Genomic DNA, 17426 nt, shown 5'->3' on the forward strand with positions numbered 1-17426 from the left:
TCAATTCTGCCACAAGAACAAGGAAGCAAAACTAGCAATTAATTCGGGTTTTTCGGCACTAGAATTACTTTAGAAGACTTGAAATTACCTAGGGTTGATATTAAAAACTTGAAGGTGTATTTACAGGACATAAAACACTTAAAACAACCTCCCACACGAGCTGGAACAACACAAAAATCAGCAACAACAAGAAGAACAAGAAACTTACTAGCGCCACGGGATTCCTGACATTTGATTTGTGTTGTTTGCCCTTTGTTTGGTTCTTGGATCATGAGAGAACCTTGAGAGACTGATTTTAGGGTTATAAGGTCTGAATATACTGAAAAATAATGACTTAAAACGGGGTTGAGGTATCTTATATATGTCCATATGTCTTAAACCGCCTTTGTGGGCCCCATAGAGAGCAGCTTGGTGCACTCTCGCGAAAACGTGAATATCGACGAACGGTTTAATGCGTTGGAAACTAGACTCATAGATCTTCAATTTGATAGGTAGATCACCCCATAATTCCAAGCACATTGGGAGAAAAATGCAGTAACATTTGACCTAAAGTTTAAGTAAAATTATAAACCTAAGTTGCGAAAACTTTTATCGACTTTTGTTTCATAACTCGCTTGACTTCAAGACTTATGATGAGGATATTATATGATTCAAATACATTAAAACAAGACCTCTTGGGACAGTTAAACACCTCTAGTGTTACCCGAAAATACGGGTTACAACATCCTTGATTCGTTTAACTTCTAATATTTGTTAACCACTATTATACACCCTTGTATCGTTTAAGACCAATAGGATTAACTTCTTATCATCTCAAAGATAATCTCTTCTTGGATTTACGTCGACTAACTTACGACGTGATCTATGGTATGCGAATTTGTGTTGTAACACCCTCTCCCCCTTAGGAACATTCGTCCTCGAATGTAAGGGTTTATGGGGTGTCTAACTCATCGTGGATTCCGACGGAGATTTCCGGCTGAGTTTCCCACATAAAATGGATACTAGCCAAACTTGCAAGCAGTTAAACCCAACCTATGGCCTTACAAGACTATACAAAGCATTATGAATATGTACATTATCTGCATATCACCATTTTCTATTAAAAAAAAGAGTGTTCACAAGCTATTGCTTACCTCATAGAGCTGTTTCACCTTATAATGCGTCCTTCTTTCCCCCGGCATCCTCGTTATCTTCACTCTGGAATAGGTAAGGGTATTTAGACTTCATCTCCTCTTCTGCTTCCCATGTCATTTCTTCTATATTCTTGTTCCTCCATAATACTTTCACGGAAGCTACATCCTTTGTTCTCAGCTTGCGGACTTGTCGATCTAATATAGCCACTGGCACTTCATCATATGATAGATCCTTTGTAACTTGTACATCTTTGATAGGGACGACCCGAGAAGGGTCTCCAATACATTTTCTCAACATAGATACATGGAATACCGGGTGGACAAATTCCAATTCAGATGGCAATTCTAACTCGTAAACAACCTGTCCAATTCGTCGAAGAATTTTGTACGGCCCAATATACCGCGGACTCAACTTACCCTTCTTCCCAAAACGCATAACACCCTTCATCGGTGAGATCTTCAGGAAAACCCAATCACCAACCTCAAATTCCAGATCACGACGTCGGACATCGGAATAAGACTTTTGCCTGCTTTGTGCCGTCCTCAGTCGCTCTTGTATCACTTTCACCTTCTCAATGGCTTGGTGAATCAAATCTGGCCCATATAATTCTGTCTCACCGACTTCGAACCATCCAACTGGTGATCTACATCTCCTCCCGTACAGTGCCTCATACGGGGCCATTTTAATACTGGAATGGTAGCTATTATTGTAGGCAAATTCTATAAGTGCCAGATGGTCATCCCAATTCCCCTTGAAATCTAGAACACATGCTCGTAGCATATCTTCAAGCGTCTGGATGGTACGTTCAGCCTGTCCGTCAGTCTGCGGATGGAATGCAGTGCTGAGATTTACTTGTGTACCTAAACCCTTCTAAAAAGACCTCCAAAAGTTAGCCGTAAATTGAGCTCCTCGGTCTGATATAATAGATACCGGCACACCATGAAGCCTAACAATCTCCTTGATATATAACTTCGCATAATCTTCAGCCGTGTAAGTTGTCTTAACTGGTAGAAAATGGGCAGATTTTGTAAGTCGATCAACTATCACCCAGATGGAGTCAAACTTATGATAAGAGTGAGGTAATCCAATAATGAAGTCCATATTAATCACCTCCCATTTCCAGGTCGGAATCTCTATATTCTGAATCAATCCACTAGGTTTCTGATGCTCGATCTTTACTTGTTGACAATTAGGACACTGGGCTACAAATTCTGCAATAGACTTCTTCATGTTATCCCACCAATACTGCTCCTTAACGTCATGATACATCTTTGTCGAGCCAGGATGGATAGAATATCGGGACTGGTGAATCTCAATCATAATCTTCTCTCGCAACCCTGCCACACTAGGTACACATAATCGGCCCTGGTATCTCAGTGTCCCATCTCCTCCGATCTTGAAAGCTGTAATCTTACACTGCTGAATTCCCTCTCTCAATCTTACTAAGGTAGGATCTTCATATTGTCGTGCTTTTACCTCGGCTACCAAAGATGATTCTGCTGTATTCTGTACAGTAACACCTCCGTCATCAGAGTCCAACAATCTGATTCTCATATTGGCCAGCTGGTGAAGCTCTTTGGTCAACCCTTGTCTACCTGCCTCAATATGTATTAAGCTTCCCATTGACTTACGGCTGAGAGCGTCTGCCACAACATTGGCTTTACCGGGATGGTACAATATCTCGACGTCATAGTCTTTCAGTAATTCAAGCCACCTACGCTGCCTCAAATTCAACTCCTTCTGCTTGAAGATGTATTGTAAACTCTTGTGATCTGTGTAGATGTCAACATGGACGCCGTATAAGTAGTGCCTCCATATCTTCAAAGCATATATTACTGCAGCCAATTCCAAATCATGAGTCGGGTAATTCTTTTCATGCTTCTTCAATTGTCTTGATGCATAAGCAATCACCTTCCCACGTTGCATCAATACGCACCCCAAACCTATACCTGAGGCATCACAATATACCACATAACCTTCTGTTCCTTCTGGGAGAGTGAGCACTGGCGCGGATGTCAATCGATTCTTTAGCTCCTGAAAACTATGTTCACAAGCATCAGACCACTGGAACTTGGTAGCTTTCTGTGTTAACTTAGTCAATGGTGCTGATATAGAGGAAAACCCTTCTACAAACCGCCTATAATATCCTGCTAGCCCCAGGAAGCTGCGGACTTTCTGACGGTGTTGTCGGTCTCGGCCAATTCTTCACTGCATCGATCTTCTGAGTGTCGACACTAATACCCTCATCAGATATCACATGGCCAAGGAATGCTACTGAGTTCAGCCAGAATTCACATTTAGAGAGCTTAGCATATAACTTATGATCCTGAAGGGTCTGTAATACTATCCGCAAGTGGCCCGCATGTTCCGCCTCCGAACGAGAATACACCAGAATGTCATCAATGAATACGATCACGAACACATCAAGATAGGGCCTGAATACACTATTCATGAGATCCATAAAAGCTGCTGGGGCATTTGTTAGCCCGAACGACATCACCAAGAACTCAAAATGCCCATATCTTGTCCGGAAGGCCGTCTTTGGAATATCCTTCTCCTTAACCCTCACCTGATGATACCCTGAACGCAAGTCAATCTTGGAGAAATACTTGGCACCCTGGAGTTGGTCAAACAGGTCATCAATTCTTGGAAGTGGATACTTGTTCTTTATTGTAAACTTATTCAACTGTCGATAATCGATACACATCCTTAACGACCCATCTTTCTTCCGCACGAACAAGACTGGCGCACCCCAAGGTGAAGTGCTAGGCCTAATGAAACCCTTATCCAGCAAGTCCTTCAACTGTGCTTTCAACTCTCGCAACTCTGCCGGGGCCATCCTATATGGAGGGATAGAGATCGGTTGAGTGTCAGGCAATGCATCAATGCTAAACTCAATCTCCCTTTCAGGAGGAAGGCCTGGGAGTTCATCTGGGAAAACATCTGGAAATTCATTGACCACGGGGATTAATTGTAGAGTAGGCGGCTTCGCCTCCGCATCCCTAATGCGAACAAGATGATAAATGTAACCTTTTGAGATCATCTTCCTTGCCTTAAGATAGGAAATAAACCTACCTTTCGGCGTAGCAATGTTCCCCTTCCATTCAATGGCGGGTTCACCTGGAAACTGAAACCTAACCATCTTCGTACGACAGTCAACATTTGCATAGCATGAGGCCAACCAGTCCATTCCCATTATCACATCGAAATCAACCATTTCTAACTCAAATAAATTTGCCGAGGTTTGACGACTACAAATCATCACAGTGCAACCTTTATAAACCCTTCTAGCAATCACAGAATCTCCTATCGGAGTGGATACCACAAGTGGTTTACTTATCAATTCAGGTTCAATGCCAAACTTATTAGCCACAAAGGGTGTAACATATGATAAGGTAGATCCTGGATCAATTAGCGCATATACATCATAAGAAAACACAGACAATATACCTGTAACAACATCCAGAGATGACTCGAGATCTTGTCGACCTACTAGAGCATAGGTTCGATTTTGAGCACCACTCGAACTCGGCACTGAACCTCTACCTCTACCACGACCTGTCGACTGTTGAAAACCTTGTGCTGGAGGTCGAACTGATGAGGAAGAACCAGACACAGATCCAGTCGGTTGAGCCATACCACCACCTCCTCTGTTAGGACAATCCCGCATCATATGGCCATGCTGTCCGCAAGAATAGCACGCATCGGAACCTCGACGGCACAGTCCAAAGTGGGCCTTGCCGCACTGATCACAACGAGGTGTTGGGGGTCTCGTCTGACTAGTATCTCTATGAAATTGTGAGCCTGATGCCCTCGAACTCTGACCTGAACCAGAATAGGTAAATCGATCATACCGAGGCCTCTGAAACTGTGGAGGAGCACTAGCTACAAGGTGGCGCCGAACTCCTCGAAGATTGGGGCCTGATACTGCCTCTGAACTCATCAGAATACCCTGCAAATCTCGCCCTCTTATGCTGGCCCCTATCCTGCTCCCTATCTGCCCTTTGCTGGCGCTTACGATCCTCTAGGGTCTGGGCATAAGCCTGAATACGGGAAATATCCATGCCCTCTACCAAGGAGGCTGTTGTGCACTCATTTATCAGATGTGGTCCCAACCCGTTCACGAACAGATGCACCCTATCACTCATCTCTGACACCATATGGGGAGCATACCTTGCTAAAGAATCAAACTGTATACTATACTCTCGTACACTCATATTACCCTGTCGAAGGTTCAAGAACTTATCAGCTCTAGCTTGTCGTATCTCAACTGGCAAGTAGTGACGAAGAAAGGCCTCAGAAAATTCCTTCCACACGGCTGGAGGAGCGTTCGGACCCCTAGATCTCTCCCAACTATCATACCAGAAAACCGCTAAATCCCGTAACCGATAAGAAGCCAACTCTACTGCCTCCGTATCACTAGCATGCATAACCCACAATGTACGATGAATCTGATCAATAAATATTTGTGGGTCCTCCTTGGGGTCTGATCCGGTAAACACTGGAGGGTCTAGATTAATAAAATCACGAACTCTCGCACTAACCGGTTTATCAGCAGCACCGGTATTCTGCCTCTGAGCCTGAGCAGCTACCAAGCTAGTCAACAATTGCACCGCACTGCGCATATCGTGGTCTGTAGTGCTAGACGGAGGAACTGGATGTACTGGGTGCCTCCTAATATCCTCGGGAGGAGACAGAGAGGTATGAGACGGCATCTCACTCTGAGCCTCACTTTGGCCTGCTCTGGCTGGAGGCACCTGAATGTTACCCTCTCCCACAGCTATATCAAGTCGTTTACTAATCGCTTGCTTCCTAGTCGAAGGCATCGCTGAAAGAAAACAAGGTGAATATTAGATATGAACACTTACTACTCAACTCTACGCACGATCTAGATTCAGGAAGAAGGTAACAACCCTAGATGTCACGTAGCCTCCTGATTATAAATGTGGCGCGCTACACATCCATAATCAAAACTCTACTAGACACGGCTCATAGACAACCCCTAGGACAGACTTGCTCTGATACCAAGTTTGTCACGACCCAACTGGAGGGTCATGACTAGCACCCGGGCCATACTTGCCGAGCACCAACGTACATTTTATCTAACCTTCCTTATTATCTTTAAGGGCCAACAAGATCAATATAAATAGTAGACATGGATCATGAACATCCAACAATGAAAGATAATGTCATGAACATACATAACATGGGACGACAAGACTGTCAAGAAACTATATATAAGGTACGAGCTACCATGATGCCATGAAAGACTATACAACAAAAATCAGCCGACAAGGCATTCTAAACCATACATAAGTCGACACCTGTCTATGAGCCTCTAAAAGAACATAAATGCTACAACATTGCCAGAACAGGGCCCCGACATACCCATAATGTCTATAACAAAAATGCATACCAAGACCACGGCAAGTCCGGAGAAGGGATCTCGCCAATAACCACTAAACCGGATAGCCTACTGTGATGGGGGAGCTACGTCTACCCATCTATCAGGACCTGCAGCACGACATGCAGCGTCCACAAATAAAAAGGACGTCAGTACGAATAAAGTACTGAGTATGTAAGGCAGGAAAGCATAAGTGAGAACAGTAATGTAAACAGGGATAGAGAATATACAACCTGTGACATCTGGGTACCTCTGAGGGCTACTGACATGAAATACATGATACATACATATATATACATAAACTTTTAAAACATACGCCTTTGTGGGCATCACCATCATCATATCGTACCCGGCCGTAATAGGCTCGGTAAAACGTACCCGGCCATCATAGGGCTCGGTAGAATCGTACCCGGCCACGTGGAGCTCGGTAAAACCCAACTGATCAGTGGTTGCACAATAGGTGCCATACCCGACCGATTATAGCGCGGCTCGGTAGAGTAAAATAGATACATATATATGATGCATGCTGGACTTATTGGAATCACATTTTGAACCTTTCAGAGTGACGTAAGGTCGGTATCCTTCGTACACGTTATTAGGATTAACTCTTTATCAAGAATCTTATAAGAATCAGAAACTACCAAAAACATTGATAATATAAGAATAAAAGAAGTAACATCAATATCAATCGTTTCATAAGAAGGGCAGCAATGTAAGTACTGCTAGCTTCTAAGAGTAGAGTATCTTTGGGAGCTCGTTCATTACATTATGTACAATCGGAGTCGTGCAAAAGAATGAAGGGGATAGCCTCACATACCTTGTATATACTGCCCAACCTCAAGCTATGCAAATGTCACGACTCCTTAGTCTACAATAAGACAAATGACACTATCATTATCGTTTAAGCGTCGTAACTATTATGTATCGACCACAACCTATTTTACGATGAAACGGACAGCACCTCCCCTATTTATATGACTTCCCACAAGTCAATACAATCACCAAACAGCCCAAACAACATCATTAATAATCATATTGAGCCTCCAAAACAGTCCACCAACCAACAACATTACTACCAAGCCTTTCGATATATATTTCACAAGTTCTAGCTTCAACGACTTAGCTGCAACTTGGATAATCTTAAATATATATAGAGTAAGAGGTTCCTTACCTTTAAACAAAAAAGAAAAACTCCAATTTGACCTTAATTTTCCACGAAATATCCCTTCAATTCTACCACAAGAACAAGGAAGCAAAACTAGCAATTAATTCAGGTTTTTCGGCACTAGAATTACTTTAGAAGACTTGAAATCACCTAGGGTTGATATTAAAAACTTGAAGGTGTATTTACAGGACATAAAACACTTAAAACAACCTCCCACACGAGCTGGAACAACACAAAAATCAGCAACAACAAGAAGAACAAGAAACTTACTAGCGCCACGGGATTCCCGACATTTGATTTGTGTTGTTTGCCCTTTGTTTGGGTCTTGGATCATGAGAGAACCTTGAGAGACTGTTTTTAGGGTTATAAGGTCTGAATATACTGAAAAATAATGACTTAAAACGGGGTTGAGGTATCTTATATATGTCCATATGTCTTAAACCGCCTTTGTGGGCCCCATAGAGAGCAGCTTGGCGTACTCTCGCGAAAACGCGAATATCTCTCTATTCCGAGATCGTATCGACGAACGGTTTAATGCGTTGGAAACTAGACTCATAGATATTCAATTTAATAGGTAGATCACCCTATAATTCCAAGCACATTGGGAGAAAAATACAGTAACATTTGACCTAAAGTTTAAGTAAAATTATAAACCTAAGTTGCGACAACTTTTATCGACTTTTGTTTCATAACTCGCTTGACTTCAAGACTTATGATGCGGATATTATATGATTCAAATACATTAAAACAAGACCTCTTGGGACAGTTAATCACCTCTAGTGTTACCCGAAAATACGGGTTACAACATCCTTGATTCGTTTAACTTCTAATATTTGTTAACCACTCTTATACACCCTTGTATCGTTTAAGACCAATAGGATTAACTTCTTATCATCTCAAAGATAATATATTCTTGGATTTACGTCGACTAACTTACGACGTGATCTATGGTATGCGAATTTGGGTTGTAACAGTTGAGTTAGCAAAGTTTTTCCAATTGAAGTGACGTTTTGAAAAGGAATTATTTATTATTTAGAGTCGCCACTTGAAATTGAGGTTTGGTGTTCCAAGTCACATTTTATTTGAATCCCTCATCAAATAGAAGGTTTGACTCCTAATTTATGGTCTACAAAAATAGAAGACCGAGTAAGGAATTCTGTTGACCGAAGGGAAGGTATAAGGCACCCCTCGAGTCCCGTGATTCTAACACGGTCGCTTCTATTGACTAATGTTGGCTTAAATCAATTCTTGACTATTCTTGTATTTTATTGATTATGATTTGCCTATTACCACTTAATTAATTATTGTATTTTATTAATTGTGTTCACCAAGATGTGGTACGCACACAAGGTATTCTTCTTTGAAGTTGGATATTAAACCAAAGTACGAGAATATACACATGGTTAAAACATAATTATTTTAAATTGAAAGGTATCACGACGCGGGAATGTGCACATGATCCTTTTATTATTTAAGCATATTGATCCAAGGTTCGGGTATGAACACATGGGCTAATATTTAAAGCGCGTGTAAAGCTCTTCTAGCTATTTAAGAGTTATTTTTCCTAAACTAATTTAAGATTTATTGTAAAGCCGAAATTATGGAATGAATATTATTATGGAGGAAATGTGTGATTTAACTATTAGGATTTACAGGTTATCAACACTTATAAAATCAATTATAACATAATTTTTCCTAACAATTAAAACTTGCTGCCAGCCAAATGTCGTGGCTAACTTGAACTTTCGAGGCCTGAATTATCCAATTCAACTAAGTGATTAATGGCCTTATAATGATGAAAAATACAATAAGTATCTACATCTCCGTCAAGTTCATACTTAACTATAAAGAAAATTCAGCACGTAAAGATACAAATATAACTAAAAAATTCACGTTTAAAGTAAATACATTTAAAGCTAAACAAATAGAATGTTAATGAAAGAAATATTCGCCCAAAAGCATGATATGGCCTCTTGTGATTATTACTAGGAAACCTTAGCAGGAACTAGAAGAGTAAAATATAATTAAATTCAAAAACCTACTCAATATTAGAAAAAATCAGATTAATGGATCTCAGAACAGGAACATAACAATTTTAGGAAATAGTTCGTGAAAAGACGAACGCCAACAAGTGAAGTTCTCAAATCTTTGATTTTCTTCCAATATACATGTAATCATGTTATTTTTAGTTTCATTATAGGGAATCAATACCCTATCTTCAACAAAGGGTACTACATCCCCTGGTTGCATTACTCTCTGCCAAAATAGAGTACTACATCTCCTAGTTGCATTTCTTGTTTCAAACATAGGGTACGACATTCGCTAGTAGCATCCCAGAGTGCCAAGAGCCTCACCTTATTGCCAACGTAGGGTACTACATCCCCTGGTTGCATTTCTTGTTACAAACATAGGGTACGACATTCCCTAGTAGTATCCCAGAGTGCCAAGAGCCTCACCTTATTGCCAACGCAAGGTACTACATCCCCTGGTTGCATTTCTTGTTGCAAACATAGGGTACGACATTCCCTAGTAGCATCCCAGAGTGCCAAGAGCCTCACCTTATTACCAACACAGGGTACTACATCACCTGGTTGAATTTCTTATTGCAAACATAGGGTACGACAATATACATGAATCTATCATTGTTTCTACCATGTAATTAGTATTTTGGGTTGGAAAAATTGAAAAACAAATATAAAAACTTCATAAATTTTAATTTGAAGATTTGAAGGTCGAGTTGAGATCGGAATTGAGTAATTTTGGTATGGTTGGACTCGTTGTTGAATAGGTATTAGGATTTTGTTAATTTTGTTGGATTCCGAGACGTGGGCCTAGGGTTGACTTTTTGACTTTTGTTAAAGAACCTAGCTTTATCATATGGAATTGATTCCTATAGCTTATGTTGATTGTATTAAGTTGTTTGTGGCTATATTCGAGTTGTACATAGGCTGATTCGCGAGGCAAGGGCTTGTTAGAGTAGAGATTTGCGTGGTTTGAGGTAAGTAACACTTCTAAACTTAGTGTTAAGGGTATAAATCCCTGAAATACGTGTTATGTGGTTAGTGTTGAGGTGACACACATACTAGGTGACGGGCGGGCACCATTGTAATTGTGACCCGATCGATTCCGCGGTATTATGTAGTTATCAAACCTTGTTGATGTTCTTGCGATCACTATGTGTTGGAGTAATTGAGCTACAATCGATGTTAGGAATCATGTTTAGGCTATATGCTTCTTCTGTTGGAGCCCTTTGGGGTCATTTCTGATGCTGATTTATTTCCTTAAATGATAATTATGTACTCTGTCACATCCATCATTTGCATATCATATTTCAGTCTTAGTTGTTATTTATTTTTGTATCATGCATTATTGTTTTGGGCTGTTTGGCATGGGATTAGTGAGCCCGAGAGACTGGAGAGATTGATGACTGAGTTGGGGCCTGAGAGCCGTGTTGTGAGTGAGGTATGGATCGGGCTGCACACCGCAACATGCCTTCTTGACTTTATATATATCATTATTATGGATCGAGCTGCACGTCGCAGCAGGTCTTATAGGCTTTATATATTATTATTATGGGATTGGGTTGCATGCCGCAGCAGGCCATATTGTCTTTATATTAGTGCTTGGGCAGGATCCGCCCCTCCGGAGTCTGACATACTAGCTGTGAGTGCATGTACCGTACAATGCTGAGTTATTGAGTGTGATGAGTGAGAGTTGAGATAGTCAGATTGAGTACTCTAATATTGTGAGTACGTGAGGTTATCATTGTGATGCAGTACATGTGACATGCACATTTGACATGTAGATATAGAGATGTAACATTCCTCATATCAGGCACACTTGGCATATTTTATCCGTGTTGATCTTAAACTGTTAAACTTGAAAGCATGTCTACATTTCTGAACTGTGTACAAACTGATTATGAGATTTATCTGAGTTATTACTATCATTTTTCCTGTCATATCTCACTGTTATAATCTGGATTTGGATTGTTCCTAATTGAGTTCGTTACTGCTTTCAGCCCAAGGTCAGCCTTGTTATTTATTGAGTACATTAGGTCGATTGTACTCATACTACACTCTGCTATTTGGTGCAGATCCATGTACTTCTGGGCACAGTGGTTGCTAGATTTGGAGTACTTCCGGCTTGGAGACTTTTGAGGTAGCTGCCTTGGTGTCCGCAGAACTCAACTCTCTTTCTTTTCCCCTTTTACTTAACATTGTTCTATCTTTCCAGACAGTTGTATTAGAAGTTTTGACTGTGTTAATATTTAGTAGCTCATGTACTCAGTGACACCCGAATTTTGGGAAATTTTGTATTTGAGTCGCAATATTACTTATCAACTATTTTTGAGAGTTATTACTATTAAACCCGTTTCATCTTGTTTTCAATTTAAAAATGCGTAGTTACTTGTAGTTGTCGGCTTTCCTAGTATTGTGATAGGCGCCATCACGACATGTTGAGTTTTGGGTCATGACATTTATTATCATTGCCTAGGTTACATAGGTCTCACAAGTAATGAGAATGTTTAGTAGAGTCTTACAGATCGGTACAGAGACATATATACTTATTTTCAAGAGGCTACCGAACCCTTAGGAAAACTTCACTTTCTTGTATTCTTATCGTGCAGATTTGTTGATTCCGGGAACTAAACTTTTGCTATTCTATTCTCTCACAAATGGTGAGGACACATGTTACTGGATTGGGCGGACGACCACCAGTACCACTAGCTAGGGCCGCGAGAAGCCGGGGCCCTAGTAGGGTCCGAGGTGCAGCTCGTACAACAACTAGAGCAGCACTTGTAAACCCACTAGTTGCTCCAACTCAGGAGCAGATCCCAAATGTGGTTGAGCCGGTGGGACTAGATCAGGCACCAACCTTGCCCATTGTGATTTCAGGGCTTCAAGAGGCTCTGACCTAGATATTGACTCTATGCACTAGCCTTGCTCAGGTGGTTTCAGTTCTGGCCGTGCCAGCCACTTCTCAGGCCAAGGGAGGTGCTCAGACTCCCACCGCCCGTACTCTAGAGCAGGTGGTTCAGGGACTTCAGACACCAAGGGTACTACCAGCCCAGCTAATTGCATCGGATCTGGCCCCGGTTGGTCCACCGATGAGTGCCGAGGAGCAGAAGAGGCTAGAGCGGTTTGGGAGGCTCAAGTCTCTAACATTCAGTGGGTCAATGCTCAGGATTTCATAGACCGATGCAAGCGGATCCTTCGCATGGCAGGTATTATGGAGACTAGTGGGGTCTCATTTACTACTTTTCAACTGTCGGGGGGCAGCCTTCAGATGGTGGGAGGCTTATGAATTGACCATCAGGCTTATGAAATGAGCAGGCCAGCCAATGTTGCACCATTTACGTGGCATGAGTTCTCCATTCTCTTCTTGGAGAAGTTTGTCCCACAGACCTGCAAGGAGGAGTTGCGTATGCAGTTTGAGCAGCTACGCCAGGAGGGTATGTCCGTGACCCAGTATGAGATGAGATTTTTAGAGTTGGCTCGTCACGCGATCTGGTTGATTCCCAGAAAGAGGGAGAGGATTAGGAGGTTCATTGATGGCCTTAACTATGGACTGCGCTTTGTCATGACTCGGGAAATTGCATCAACTTCTAGGTTCGACGAGGTAGTTGATATTGCTAGGCGGCTAGAGCAGGTCCGTAGTCAGGAGTGTGAGGAGAGGGAGGCCAAGAGACCTCGTGGTTCAGGTGGTTTCAGCAGTGTTTCTTCTGGAGGTCACTCCCACCACAACAGGGGTCGTTCTTATAGGCCCGCTGAGATGACTCGTCCGGTTCACGGTGGTGCATTAGCTAGCCATGGTTCATACAGTGTATCAGCTAGTAATGACTTAAAATACTTTGTAATTTTTAGTACAAGACATTTTGTAGAAGTTGAGCATTATTTATTTCTACCAAAAACGACCAACCGTAACTATTAGTCTCATTTACTATTCGTGGCCATATTTTTGGTGACAGAAAAATAATGCCTAACTTGAAAAGCAAGACACAGAAATTGGTGAATTACTTACATAAATTTCCGTAGAGGATTATCAGGTAATATTGGCGATTCAGTTGTGTTCTTCTATGCTAGAAGAAAACTACAAATAAATAAATAAATATTGGATTCGAACAAACAATTGGAGATCAATTTCGACATATAAAGATCAGCCTATAGTGAGAAATTGAAAGGATAAAGAATTTGAGGAGCTACACCTTTGTTAATTATAGCCTTCAATCAATTTGGTCATAATTAGAAACTATGCATGACATGCCTGTTTATAGGTAAGTACCAGCACGGCTACAATTTACACACGCAGTCACATGAAAGAATAACCACACGATGAAAACAAATTGTACTATACACACACTGTATGTATAGTTGCTGGAAGAAATCATACATGCAGGTGTTAGAAGAAAATAGTAAACCTACACGTGGGTGTGGGTGTTCTATCTTCATCCTTAGCTACGCCTTTCTTATAACGACCCGACCGGTCGTTTTGAGCTCTAGCGCTTCGTTCGACGGTTTGAGGTCTTGAATAGCTTCACTTCATGTTTTATGACTTGTGCGTTTGGTCAGAATTGAATTTCGGAAGGTTCAGAGTTGATTTGGAAGGAAGATTCTCAATTCGGAAGCTGTAAGTTGGAAGAGTTGATCAAGGTTTGACTTTTGAGTAAAAGACCTCAGAATAGGTAGCTGAAGGTTCCAACAAGTTCATATGATGATTTCAGACTTAGGCGTATGTTCGGGTTGAGTATGGGGTGGTCCAGGAGCATTTCAATGCTTATTGTGGAAAGTTAGCATTTTGAATATTTTTGAATTTCCTAAGTTTGATTTGAAGTGGACTTTGGTGTTATCGACATCTTTTTGGGATTCCGAGCATTGGAATAGATTCATATTGTGATCTGTGACTTATACGTAAAGTTTGGCATCATTCTGGAATGTCTAGATATGATTCGGACGTATTCGTCGAAGTTTGAATGTATGAAAGTTGAAAGAAAAATTTTGATCGTTGATTCGTAATTTTGATGTTGTTTGATGTGATTTGAGGCTTCGAGTAAGTTTGAAATGTGTTTTGGGCTGGGTCGGTAATTTGGATGGGTCCCGTGGGCCTAGGGTGAGATTTGGATGGTTGGTGAATTATTTTGGGACTTTGAAGAAATGATTATGGTTTCAGGTCTGGTGCAACTGCACCTGCGATGGATTGGCCGCAGGTGTGGAGCCGTAGAAGCGGCCTCTTATGCGCAGATGTAGGATTGGCTTGGAGGGGGAAGATGCGCAAATGTGCAGATACGAAAGGATATTCGCATCTTTGAGCCCGCATATGCGGGGGGTTTGTTGCGCAGTAGCGGAGTTGGTCTAGGAGCTGGATGACCGTAGGTGCGGGTATTATAACGCACCTACGGAGACGCAGGTGCAGTCATGGGCTCACAAGTGTAGAGTTTTGCCCGAACTTGGGATTCCGCAGATGCGGATCCACTTCTGCGATTAGATATCCACAGAAGCGGAAAGCTGGCACATTGGTTGAAGCTGCATCTGCGAGGTTGTTTCCGCAAATGCGGAGATGCTAAAGCACAAGAAGTTTCGTAGGAGTGGAAATATGTTTACCAAATCGGGTTTTGGATCATTTCATCTCATTTCTCTAATTGGAGCCGAGCTTGAGGGCGATTTTGGAGTGCCATTTCTATCATCTTTCATGCGGTAAGTGATTCCTACCCATTGTGAGTTAAATACATGATTTATATATGGATTTAAAAGTGAGATTTTGCAGAAATTGTAGGAATTTGGAAGAAACCTATAATCTAGTATTTTTGGATTTTGATCACGAAATTGGACACGAGATTAGGGATAAATTACATATTCGAGTTTGTGGTGTTATGGGTAATATTTATCTTCAAAATTTTTTGGAATCCGGACACATGGACCCGAGGGTTGACTTTGTTGACCTTTTTGAGTGGAGTTGGGAATTGTTATAAATTGTTAAATTATAAGTACCAGAGTATATTCTTATTGATTTGTTCATTTTTTGACTAATTTCGGGTCGATGGGCATTGGTTTGAGGTGTTAGAGGGGCGTTGGAGACGGTTATGGAACTTCGGAGCGAGGGAAGTCTCCTGTCTACCCTTGTGAGGGGGAAATTACCCCGTAGGTGTTATATTTGTTATGTGCTACATGTTGTGGGAGCTACGCACGTATGAGGTGACGAGTGTCCGTGCGTATGCTAGAACCCCTGATTATGTCCGAGTAGACTTAGTCTTACGCTATGATTTAATTGTACTATTTGAGTTATTCTTGCATGTTTAATTGCTTTAAATCACATATTGACATGTGACTAGACTCGCGTAGAGTAATAGACTCGCCATTTTAGCTACTTGATTAGCCGTAGAAATTGTACTTCCCTAAAGGATTTCTCCCGCGTTGTGCGTATTCATTGGAAAGTTTCTCTTGAATTCCATAACCCACACGTATATTTGTGTGTGGGGTCAAATACCCGTAAGAGCTTCACACTCTTATGGGATCAGGTCGTTCGCCTCGGCAAGATATTGTAACACACTCTTATATGATCGGTCATTTCGCCTCGGCAGGATATTGTAACACATTCTTATAGGATCGGGCCGTTCGCCTTGACAGGATATTGTAACACACTCTTATGGGATCAGGTCGTTCGCCTCGGCAGGACATTGTAACACACTCTTATGGGATCGGGCCGTTCACCTCGGCAGGATATTGTAACACACTCTTATGTGATCGGGCCATTCGCTTCAGCAGTTCTATGAAATGCTCTTATGGGATCGGGCCGCTCACCTCGACAGAATTATGCATAATATTGGACAAGAAGCCAGTGTATCCGTGAGTTTTTCTGACTTGAGATGAAATGATCTATCTGGTGGTGACCATTATATATTCCATTAGATGAAGTAACCGATATTTAAGGACTTTGTGTTTACTGTTCAGTTGAGGATCATATCATGTACCTATATATGTTTTTACTATTTAATTACCATGTTTCATACTTGTCTACTTTTACTGTACTTGATTTATTGGACCACTAGTAAGTGTCGATGTCGACCCCTCGTCACTACTTCTCCGGCGTTAGGCTAGATACTTACTGGGTACGCGTTGATTTACGTACTCATGTTGCACTTCTGCACTAAATGTGGAGGATCTGACAAGTTTATTTGGTGGTCATTTGGGCGCGTAGGCACAATTGTTGAGGGGACTGTATGGTGAGCTATATTCCAAGCTACGATTCGCAGCACATAAAGTCTCCATCATAATTATTTACTTTATCCTGTCTATCATGTATTTTAGACAGATGTTATATTGTTATTGTACTTCTTTGTAGATGCTCATGCACTTGTGACACCAGATTTTGGGTGTTATAAAAATTTGTTTGTGGTTTTTCTTAGCATTGACACCCTGTTATCATTTATTCTATTTAAATTGCAAGTTTTCCATGACTTAAATGCATACATTTTTTTATCTGATACAATTCACGATTTCAAAAATAATAAACTGAATACTTGAGTTTGCCTAACGACGATGTTGGGCGCCATCACAACCTATAGTGGGAATTGGGTCGTGACAACTTGGTATCAGAGCACTAGGTTCACTTAGGTCTCACGAGTCATGAGTAAGTCTAGTAGAGTCTGGTGGATCGGTACGGAGATGCCTGTACTTATCTTCGAGAGGCTATATGACTATTAGGAGAGCTTCCCTTCCTTGATTC

This window comes from Nicotiana tomentosiformis, chromosome 8 (assembly GCF_000390325.3).
Source record: "Nicotiana tomentosiformis chromosome 8, ASM39032v3, whole genome shotgun sequence".
In the NCBI taxonomy this organism is placed as follows: Eukaryota; Viridiplantae; Streptophyta; class Magnoliopsida; order Solanales; family Solanaceae; genus Nicotiana; species Nicotiana tomentosiformis.